The sequence below is a fragment of the Vidua chalybeata genome, chromosome 1, assembly GCF_026979565.1.
Source record: "Vidua chalybeata isolate OUT-0048 chromosome 1, bVidCha1 merged haplotype, whole genome shotgun sequence".
Taxonomy (NCBI): Eukaryota; Metazoa; Chordata; class Aves; order Passeriformes; family Viduidae; genus Vidua; species Vidua chalybeata.
This window is the reverse complement of record NC_071530.1, coordinates 30,511,511-30,522,744: the sequence shown is the minus strand read 5'-3', so window position 1 is coordinate 30,522,744 and position 11,234 is coordinate 30,511,511. Positions and strand designations below refer to the sequence as shown.

General features: G+C 38.7%; 1 long non-coding RNA gene across 1 annotated transcript; it reads right to left on the bottom strand.

Annotated features, from left to right (window-relative positions):
* Positions 1–6,626: 6,626 nt before the first annotated feature.
* Positions 6,627–9,864, bottom strand: LOC128794729 (uncharacterized). The gene is made up of 5 exons (XR_008433244.1): positions 9,765–9,864; positions 9,505–9,594; positions 8,394–8,513; positions 6,979–7,199; positions 6,627–6,774 (listed from the first exon to the last, which is right to left on the bottom strand). It is a non-coding gene; the product is annotated as an uncharacterized LOC128794729 (long non-coding RNA).
* Between the last annotated feature and the right edge of the window lie 1,370 nt (positions 9,865–11,234).

Genomic DNA, 11,234 nt, shown 5'->3' with positions numbered 1-11,234 from the left:
AGGGCATTTTCTCTGATGTGAACCAGAAACATCCCAGCTCTAGTTCTAATAACCTAGCATATTTTACTTCCTGTTGCACTTTGACTTTTAATATAATCACCTTTCTAGGTCCCAAAGCAGCAGTTGCATCCCTGCTCAGTAACCCATAGGGCATGTTTAACAGATGAGGGGTCCTTGAGGAAGAGCAGACCATCCTACTGCCCTCTGGGGTATGTCTAATCTAGAAAAGTTTCAAGTACCAGTTTTGAAACTCCTCTGCTGGGCTGGCTTTGGAGATGCTGAAACCATCTCGCAGATTCCTTAACTACTGCTAAAATTCTGACTCATTTTTAGTGTCCTAGGAAAAAAGTACTTTTCATTCAAGTGAACAGTGAAGAAATACATAAAACAGATTTAAGTAAATGGGATAAACATAATATTGAAACTACAAACTTCATGAAATTTGCACTGTGTTTCCAGATGTCATATAAAAAAAGTATAACTCAAGAAATGGACTCAAGACACTGTGGGTGAATTTGAAACTTTAATTTGCATTTTTAAGTTAACTTCAATATTTTTAAAGATTAAAGGCTACTTTCAATTTATTCTTTCTGTCTTTTAAAGGGGTTGATGGACCTCCAGGGATTCTTATAAAAGTACAGAGAATATCAAAATTAGTAAATTAAGGAAACTTCCACTACAGTGAAGTAGGAAAGACTTAGTCCATTCCAGCTTTTGAAATAAGTAAGGATACTTCTGGTGAGATACAGGATAAAGTTTCTCCAAAGCTCTTTAACTTGCATTTGGAACTGAACTTTGATTGGAGAAGAAATGAAAGAATTGATTAACACATTTTCCTGTACCAGTGGTAGTCTGAAACTTTGAGATGTCTATGTGAATGTTTAATCTCACAATAAGAATATTTTAGTATTTTCAGAGAGGCTGAGGCAGATTAGGAAAGAAGGGTGTTTGGATCTTAGGTTTTCACATTATTCAGATGAAAAAAGAACATGAGCTATTTCTCTGTATCAAATAAAATACATTTATTTTACTATGTGACATCCTAAGATGCTTAGAAGGTGTGTGAAGGGAGTACAGATAGTGAAGAAAGGTCAGGAAAGGCATCTAAAGGGATGAAAGCTGTCAAATGAAAAAAACTTCATGTGTTTTCCTCTGTGCAGTAAGTGCATATGCTTAAGAAACCATGAAAAGAAAGAAAATCTTCCTGCAAGCTTTGCTTCTCATATTTGGCTCCAAAGCCAGATTCAAATGTCGGCCAAAGAAAGTACATAAATTCTGGGGCCTGTTCAATGGGAGGTAGTGATCCTTTTCAAAATCATAGCTTCGTAACAGAAATCCATCACTCATGGAATGTACTCCTTATGGTGATAAACATTCTTGCCAGCTCTTTTGTAAAAAAAGACAACTCAAAGAGAGAGGCTTCAGCCACGCTGCACTCGCATACATGAAGCCATACCAGAAATGGAACTCACAACAGCTTCATAGCTAAAGGGCAACATACTAGCCAAGGTTATCTTGATTTGGGTTATTGCTTGGCTGGAGCATCCTGATAGATTTGCATAAGTAAATTTAAAATATTGTGTTATATTTATTTTGGAATTCCATGTAGAATAAAATCAATTTCTCTAAAAGGAGTGCATTTTGGGAACTATTGTTTTAATCAGATAAGGTTTTTCTTGGCTAAGCCAATGTAACACAATAAGCATGGTAACAATGGCTATCACTACCTATCCTGGTTAGCACCATTGCCACTGTATTTATTTAATTGTTCTTGCTACTTTATGGACTTTTCAGTAATACTAGCAGTGAGAAAAATCACCACCCTGCTGCCAGGGTCAACATTCTTTATGAAAACTTGCTCGGCTTCTGTGAGTTAGTACTTGGCACACGTTTAAGAGTGTTTTTTCCCTGTCTTTACCCTCATGCTTTAACATTTCTATTGCAAATCCTTCTAAGAAAACCCATTTGCATTGGTATCACTTATCTCAGAAAGTAACCTGAAATTGAAGTTTTAAAGAGGTGTGTGAAATGCAGGTTAATCAGCTGTGAAGATGGACCCAAGAGTTAGCTATAGAGAAAGGTATGAAGAATTCACAAAGCTTCCCAGCCGGCTCACACATGTTCACAAAATACAAAACCTTTTGTAATTTTGGAATGTTTCACTTCATAAAATAAATGGATTAGAGACTGGATTAAAAAAACGCAATGCTGAAGTGTGAAGTGACGGCCTCTGTGCTGATGGCTGTTTGCTGGAAAGTCCATGGGGATCATCAGACTGCTGTTCTTCACACCTGCCTGCCCCTGAACAGCCTCATGTGTACTTGGTGCCATGCTAAACTGCCGAGAGTGCTTGAGCAAAGAGATCTCTTCATGGTCCAGCCAGAGCATGGCTACGCCTCAGCTGAGGCTTCCTGGACCGAGAGCACACACCAGGAGTGTGGCTGGACCTTCCCAGTACTGGTGCATGCAGTTACTGAAGTCTAAATTCAGACAGGGCAAGATGTTCCCTGGAGGAAAACCATCATCAGACTTTACATTCAGTGGAGCTAAAATGCTAAATACAGCTAAGAATTAGCTCCCCTATTGTTTCAATTCCATGATGGTACATATATTCATAGCTGTGGTATGTATGTACAGTGCTAGAGATAGACATATATGGTACATTAGAGGTCTTTATGCTCACATAATTTGGACGAGTAGCCAACCTAAATACAGCCATGGTAGTTTAGCAGATAGTCATCTAATCTGTCTCAAAATACAATTTTGATCTTAAAACTACTTCATTAAAGTGGCATCTTCTGACTCAATGAGCTCATCTTCTGTGGGTGCTTGGTGGCTTAGCTACTTACTTTAATGACTGGAGTTCATTTTTGCCAATCATGCTATTGACAGTTCTGACTGCACTCTGAAGAAATAGGTCTGTAGATGTAGGCTTTTGGGAAGATCTTTGTAGCTAGCTCAGTAATTTTTAGATAAATTCACAAGTGCTTGGAAACCCCTCCACACACCTCATTATCTCTGCAGGTTCAGCTTCTTAATGCAAAATGTAAAACTGTTATTTCATACACATGGATCATATGTAAGAAAAAAGCCAAATCAGAACAAAAAATGTTGTAATAAATTATTCACACAAGTAAATGACTTAACACTCTTGCTGTCTTCAATGACATTTTCATTTGAGAAACTACTCCTCAGCAGGAATGAAGTGATTGCAGACTGTCCTCTGGCTAAAACACTTACAGAACTGCTTTGTCTTCTGCTGAGCACCATGAACAACATTTTAAACTGTGCTCAAAGGAGTGGAGAACGCTGCTCCATAACTCACAGGTGTGCTTGCCACAAGTGACAGTGGTAAGCAATTTCTGAGTAAAACTGAGTTTCAAACACAATGAGCAGTCACCTCACACCTGCAGAACAACACACATTGGTTCAATAAATCAGAAAGGACAAAGAAAATAACCTATCTTATATTAAAGCACAGAACACTTTCCAGAACATCTCCATGAGTTACCATCCCTGAACTGTTCCCTGACCTCTCAGTATGCATTGTGTTCCCATCTTTATTTTACATCATCAAAACAATTTCTAAGCAATTTCAATGGACCAATAACATTTGAGCAAATGTAACAGTGGATGAAGTCTGCTCTTCACATTTTCTTTAAGAGATCACTGAAGACATTGTAAACACATTTTAGGGCAAAATGATTCACAGAAATATAAGCAATAAAAGCACAAACCTAGAATATATAGAAATATTTTATCATAGGGGATAGGAGTAGATAATAATTAGATAAAATGAAAAAATCAGACAGAAAAGTGGGCCAGTAATGATGCTAACAGTGCAACTGAATGTATAATCCAGGTGATAGGATGACAGAAATGGACCAAGAAACAGATACACACCTAGAAATGCAAGAATCACTGTTGTGCAACCATGTTTGTTAGGTTCCCATGGAGACTTGTGTCCCTGTTAAAAGTCACTACTCACTCCTCTCCTGCAGGCATTAAAAACACCTACTACAGACACACATACAAACACTCAATCAAACACCTTTGGTAATAACTCAAACATATTAGCATGCCAGTGATAGTAGCATGCTTTTGTTTCAATAAGTCCCTGTGGGAGAGGTAGGCATCCTCAGAGTTTGGACATTTAAATTCTGAGTCCTCTGGATGTCTTATTCACAGATGAGTGCAATAAATAGAAAACTATTTCTGTTTCAGTAGGTTTTGGTCAGGCTGCTGACATGCTGCATACTGCGTGAACAATAATTCTAACTAAAAGTCAGGAACACTTTTTCTAACTAAAACTTTGCTCCTTTAAAACCTATTTTCAGTCCACTAGGCCATGGAATTTAAAGGAGCTGTTTGGATATGAGTCTCCTACAAAGCTAAGGGATTTTTGTTGATCATAGTAAAAGCCCTCAAGAACACGTATGCAGACAGGATGGGATGGTGTGTTCTAGAATAACTGCTGCAGAAGGCAGCAGTTTAATTAAGGTTCCTTTCCAGATGCTTTCATTCTGCTCTGGTTGATTGGTTTACCTTGTCTGTGTGTTCCCATTTTGAAGATCAGTTTATACAGTTGCTTTCTTCTTGTTCCCTTTTACTGTTCACAACATTTTTCACTAGCTTTGAGTCAACTTTCTTTCCTCCTTGTCATTAATTGAATAAACAGACTTCTTTAAGGTTCTATCCCTCTTTCCAAACTTGGTACAAAATATAATTTGAGAGCTAGATTAATTAGTACCTTCTGCAACAACAGAAATAGTAGCATTGGGCAAAGCTGCCCTGATGAAAACAGAGATTTTTGACTCCAGTTCTTTTAACTGCTATTTCACTGTCTGAGCAAAAGTTTGATTATCTCTTTTGGTAGATATCAAAACAGAATAAAAGTAAGAAAAAATTACCACTATTCCAGGACTATAAAAATTGACAGAAGATTTATCTATGAGCAGCTTGTTTTTGTAGGTAAAATTCACACAGATGAGCTCTTAACTTAAATTCATAGGGTCTGCTTATTGCTTTAAGCCACAACTTACATTAGTTATTATTGGTGCCAGGTACCTAGAGAGAAAATGGAACTTTCCCCTCATGATTGTTTTAGAGGCAGAATAACAGACTAGGAACAAACCACTCCAGCTCTACTGCCACAGAGCTTCTGGGTTTTTGGAGGAATAACTTTGGAGCAGTTAACATAGTCATCCACAGTGGAAAAAGAAACATACTCATAAACCCAAAAAATCAGGGCAGCTCTCCTAGTCTCAACGGGTGGTAGCAGGAGGTGGTTCCAAAGGGAAGTAAAATGCTTTAGTTTATTGCAAGAGTCCTTTTAATTTCATGCTAAACTGGGATGGAGATGTATACCTAACTGAGGCTGCAGGGATCTACATTTAGAACAATCTTTGATGAAAGGAAACCAAATCCCAAGCTCAGTGAAGTCAATGGCAACATTCCTGCTGACTTCAATGGGAACAGGAGGTAGCCCAAAGTCATTAGAGAATTACTAAGAAGCTAAATTTATTTAAATGCAGATATTACAAACTTCTATTTGAGATGGCTTTTCATAGAAGAGATTCCGGTAATAGTAAGAGCTGACTTTGATATTTCCATTCTAGCAAAAGTATTAGACAGCTCAAAATGTGCTTAAGTCATTAAAAAAACCAGGATACCACACCCAGTTTATAAAGTACAGATTCTTAATGAAGCCACTCTTTAAAGAGCTCAGACTGATTTTCACAGACAGGACTAGTTGCTAGAAAGCACAGGCTTGAATCTAGAGAGGTTTTTCTTACAAAATATATATTTAAAAATCAGAAGACAGTAGTTTGCTGTTGCTGTTTCCACACAACTCAACTGTTGCTGCTGCTGCTGCCTTTACAAGTTGCGTGAAACAATGGGGAAAGATTCAAAACTTTTAATTAATAGACTATTGTTAAGATTAAAAGCAGCAAAAGTTCAGAATTCTATGTCCTGAAAGGATGGACAGCTTAGTCCCTCACTCTTTCCATAGGTGTAAAAGCCACAGTATGTGAGTGGGTGCCTAGAGAACCCATTTTTAGTTTGACACATAACCCTGCTGGTGGTGAACCACCATCAGTGATGACTGATAAATAGTCCATAAATAGTTCAATAGATAGTAACACTCTTGGAAGAGTAGGACTGCTTCCTGAAAAGATGTCACAAGGACGTCTACGCAAACCCCAGAAACAGCTCCTTTCTAGGCTTCAGGGTTTTTGTTTAGCTTTTCAATTTTTCAGATATTTCCCCAGCCAAAGTATAGATTAAAGTAATTTCAGGACTGCAATTTGAGGGATGCCATAACACTAAATTACATCCACTTAAATAATTATGTCTCTTTAGCTACAAATGATAAAATAAACGTATCATGTTTAGTGTGCGTACTAAGCATGAAGTCATAAAGCAGTTTACATACGGAGCCTTTCCCAAAGTAGCAGAGGGAAAAAAGTCCTTCTGGAAATCTTTACTATTACACTAACATATTTGATTGTGGGAAACAGTAACTCAAATGAGCCAACAGTTATAGTAGTAAAATAAATGTAGTCAAATGGGAATAAAAGCTGCATCTAGAAGGACAAGTTTCAATATGTGTACTTTATTTTCATTCTTAGCATCAATTAATTGTTAAGAGGAACATGGCACTTAAATTATTGTCTTGTTCTGTTTGCTCAACAAACTTCTCTTTGTATACTTGCCCTCTCAGAACATATACAGCTGATGAAACTTTATTTTTAGTGTCCTTATTCAAGTGGGCTACAACAAAACAGAAAACATGTGAGATAAGGGGGAAGTAGACACTGTAGCAGGGGGTAAGTAAGAGAACAATTCTGCAGCCAAAAAAAGGTTACTCTACAGCAGGCAGTGAGGACTTCCTCACACTTTGTTAATTGGCCCAAGGATAACAAAGAATATTTTTACTCTTATGAGAACTAACCAAAACACCATCAGAAATCCCACCTGTTGTTGTTTTAATCTACAGCACAGAATGAATTTGTCCCTGGCTCTCCTGTGTCTCCAGGCCATGGAAGATACCAGGTGTAGTTGTATTTATCCCTGAAGCCAGAGCCTTTTTGTCCAGCTTGCTGTTGCTCACACTTTGGGAGTTGCCTGCCCAGAAGGTGGCTACACATATCATCTCAAATAACTCTCTTGCTCCTCCCTGGCTGCTGCACCCCTGTCTGCTTTGTAAAACATAATTGAAGATATATCAGAAAACAAAGGGAAGAGAACACTGGAAGAGTATTGATTGTTTGATCCTTGGGAACAGTTCACTCCCTGTATTGCAGTGCTAGGGATATATCATAGTCTAAATGTGGCTCTGAATTTGGATCTGGATCCCAATTGGGTCAACATCTAGTTTACATAAGTATTTATTTGTGTGGGGTCATTTTAGTGATAAACTTTTTTTTGCTGGAATTTTGGAGGAAAACTTGAGTCAGTTTCCTCAAAACTGCCTTTGGCTTTTACATTTAGAGCAATGTCTGGAGCAACATCCTGATTTAGGACCCATAGCCCAAGGTAACTGACTGAAACCTATGCCAATCCACAGGGCCCATTATGCCATATTTTCTCCAGGATCAGGCCATGCACAAAACCAGCTGGAGCAACATGCTTCTGTCTTTTCTCCTATGCTTAGATCAGCAAGGGTTTGAGAAAGACACAACTCTGTTCCTTGCCTGGAGGGGAATAACAAGTCAAAGCAGACGTGAGAAAACTGAAATTTGGGGGCACTAAGGGTAGCTTCAATTTACATGTTGCTTAAATGCAACATGTTAATTATCATCAGGAGAGTGAGAGAGGGCTCAGGCATGGCCATGTGGCTCAGTGGTTACACACTGCCCCAGGAGGCAGGGGTGCAGTGCCACAGCAAGCAGGGTATGGCTATTAACAGCAGCTGTGGAGCTGACAGGACTATCGGACACCATCAGCAGCTGACAGGGTACTGGGGAATACATTTCATCCTGGGAATAACCACATGGCCATGTTTCCCAAACCGAGTGAAAAAACAATAAGAACAAAAAAAGGCTAAACATTTCCCTTTGTCCCCTTTCCACAAGGTTTTAAACTCTTGGATTTGAAAAAGAAAAGATAAAGAGATTTGTTCTGAAGAAGAATGAAAACAGCTTTTGAAAAAGTCTGCCCAGCTTTGCTTAATGTCCTGGAGACAAGGTTCTCTGCAGGAATGAGTGACTGGGCAGGAGAAGAAGGGACACATCTACCAAACCAAGCAGACTGCAGGTGAACATGCCTAAAATTGCCACTGGCATGCCTTCCCCAGAAAATGGGGGAATGTCCAAACCATGGGTACAGAGGGGAGACTCAGCACGAAACCCTTTGTGGTGCACAAGCAAGGTGACATCATCTGAAAATACCTCCCCTGATGATCATAAGAGAGCTTGGGCAGCAGAGGACCCCAGGAGCTGGCAGCCAGCAGGGATTCAGGCAATGGTGATGCTGGATTCCAGAAGGCAGGTCTTTGCAACACTGATGTCCTGCAACCAATTAAAACATCATCTAAAAGCATGGTCTTAAAGAAAATGGCATAAATGCCTAAAGTATAGTTAACATAGGATTTTAAAGAAGATAGTGTTGTCATTATAAAAATGTATGTTTTCCACATAATTCAGGGCATCTTATCTGTTCTCTTCAGTGAACTTCACAGAGTCCTTCTGTGATTAACAGCATCTCCAGGTACAGGGAAAGTATTACTATATTTTGTTACTGGAGAACAAGGAGCAGAGAAATATTCATCATAATTTTTTTTATGCTGTTCATCACCAGCAAAGGGATATACTGAACCCTTATTTTAACAATAGCCTGACTCTGTTTTTAGATTCATTACTTCAGTCAGCTTAATACCATTCATTATATCTACTGTAAAAAAGTATCTTGGATAGTATATAGACACCCTCCAGACCTCACACAGGTTTGCTTCTGCTGTGAGTCAGGGATATAGATGCTGGAAATAGATAGTAGATATAGATACTATGGGCATGGACACAACTGAAAGCAGAAGCTCGAGGAAATATATCCCAGCATCAGAAAACATACTGCATGTGTTTCAAATCTTATCTTTCTTATTAAGTCAATCTACTGTCCCTCACATGTACATTAATTTGGTCTAAAAGCCTGCAAAGTGAAGAGACGTGCTGCTGCCAGCATTCCTGACAGGGTCCCAGGCATGTCAGGATTGCCTGACTTCCTGCATAATAACTCTCACAGGCTGCTGCCAGGAAGGTCAGCATTAGCACACTGCTATGGGGAGTTTGCACAGTTATTACTGTGTGCAAAAGAAATGGGATAGCCAGTGTGATCAATGTGTCATTCCCCTATGACACGTTTGCCTGACCTAGCACACCTCCTTTAACAAAGGTTGTGTCACCTATGAAGATAGTCATGGAATTGTCATCATATAGGGTAGTATCCCCTGGAGCATATTTTCCTTTCAATTTCTATACATCATTTACAATGTCCTTAAAATACCTTTCATGGAGACATATGCAGAATACCTGGAGGTGATAGGTAATACATAGCTGAGATAATTCCTCCTATATCATGCCTCGCTTCTTCATTCTGTTTGAACCAAAGATGGGTATATAAGATTGGAGCTCAGCAGACATATTTTGCTGTGATCTGATTTTAAAATTTCCTTTGAGCTGCTCAGATATTAGCTGCTGTTCATATCACAGTTCATGATCCATTAGTGGGGGCAATGTGGAGTTTTCTGGTTCTTTCCCACTCACGTCTAGGATTTACAGTGTGTGAGGCTGGGCTTAGATTTCTTTTTCTTAGATTTTTTTTTGGAGGGTTCTCTCCAGCAGCTTATTCTAATTCTGCAAAGGGATGAAGGATGTCCCAGACCATTTTGAATCATGCCCTACTGTTCTAAACTTTGATGGTCCTATCGCCATGGATCCTATTGTGACATGGTGCATAGCATCCATGCAAGTCTCATTATGCTTGAAATATGGCCACACTTGTCTTCATCTTGGTTTCCCATAGGTAAGAGCATGTATTCTGAGCATAACACTTTAGACTTCCTAAGAGAGCTTTAAACGAAGATGAAATCTAAATTTACAGCTAAACAACAGATATTCTGTGACACATACCACCTTCTTCATTGATGTATTCATGAAGATGCTTAAACAATTGTATATAGGAGGATGTAACAAAATGTACCTTGAAAAGTCATTAATACTGCTCAGAGGAATTTTAAGTAGGCAGAAAATTGAAGCAGATTTGAGAAACCACTTGTTGAAGCAGGTTTTTACAACTCAACTTGAAATGTGGCATAGGGCTTTGCTTTATATTTATTTGTGAGGGCTTGGTGCATGCAGCCTGTGCCTGTTCTCACCTATCCATTCACTGAATCCCTCTTGCTTGGTAATAAGAACCACAACATCTTATGCTTACAAACATTGCAAGTCTTGAGATCATTTCCTTCCAAACTCCCTGAAGCGTCATCTAAAATGGTTCAGTTGTTATCCCTTATACAAGTGCAGTATTAATTGACTTTTTTTTTTGTTCTTTGCAATCTACATTCAAAATCACACCAGCCAGCACATTTAGCAGGATAAAGAAAAGGTCTAGTTCCTGTGCATGGATTGCTCTACAACCCAAGCAGTTTTCTGTTTTTTAAAGGTCTTTTAAAAATGAGGGGTGAATAAGAGAAGTAAAAACACAAAGAAACTACAGGATGTGATTCATAAAAATCCCACATCTCCTCTATATGCTCATACAGTCTTGGTTGAAAAAATAAATAAAAGGTTTTGTTGTTTACTGATGTTCCAGTAAGTAACACACATGCCAGAGAACAAGCAAGCTCAAAACAATGAGCTAAAATTAGAAGAGGCAGATTCAGCATCTGAAGTCACAAATACACACACTAACTTTATAATGTGAAGGCATCTGGAAGAAATATAGTCACATGGACAGTCTTGGTGCTGGCATAAAGACTGTAGCTCTGGAGATTTTTCCATCAGCTACAACCTCGTTGTGGATCCTCAAGCAACACTTTTAAACCTATCTGTGAAAAGAGGCAATGACTGGCCTGCTTCTGTGGCTATTGTATGAAACCCTGGGTGTTTACAAGGATCTTGGATTTTTGTGTTGACTGCCACTAAAATAAAATTATTTCTTCAAACCACTCAGCTGTAAAAAGTGCTCAAAAGTAATTCACTTTGAGCCATTTTGCTATTGGCTGTAGGTCTGTT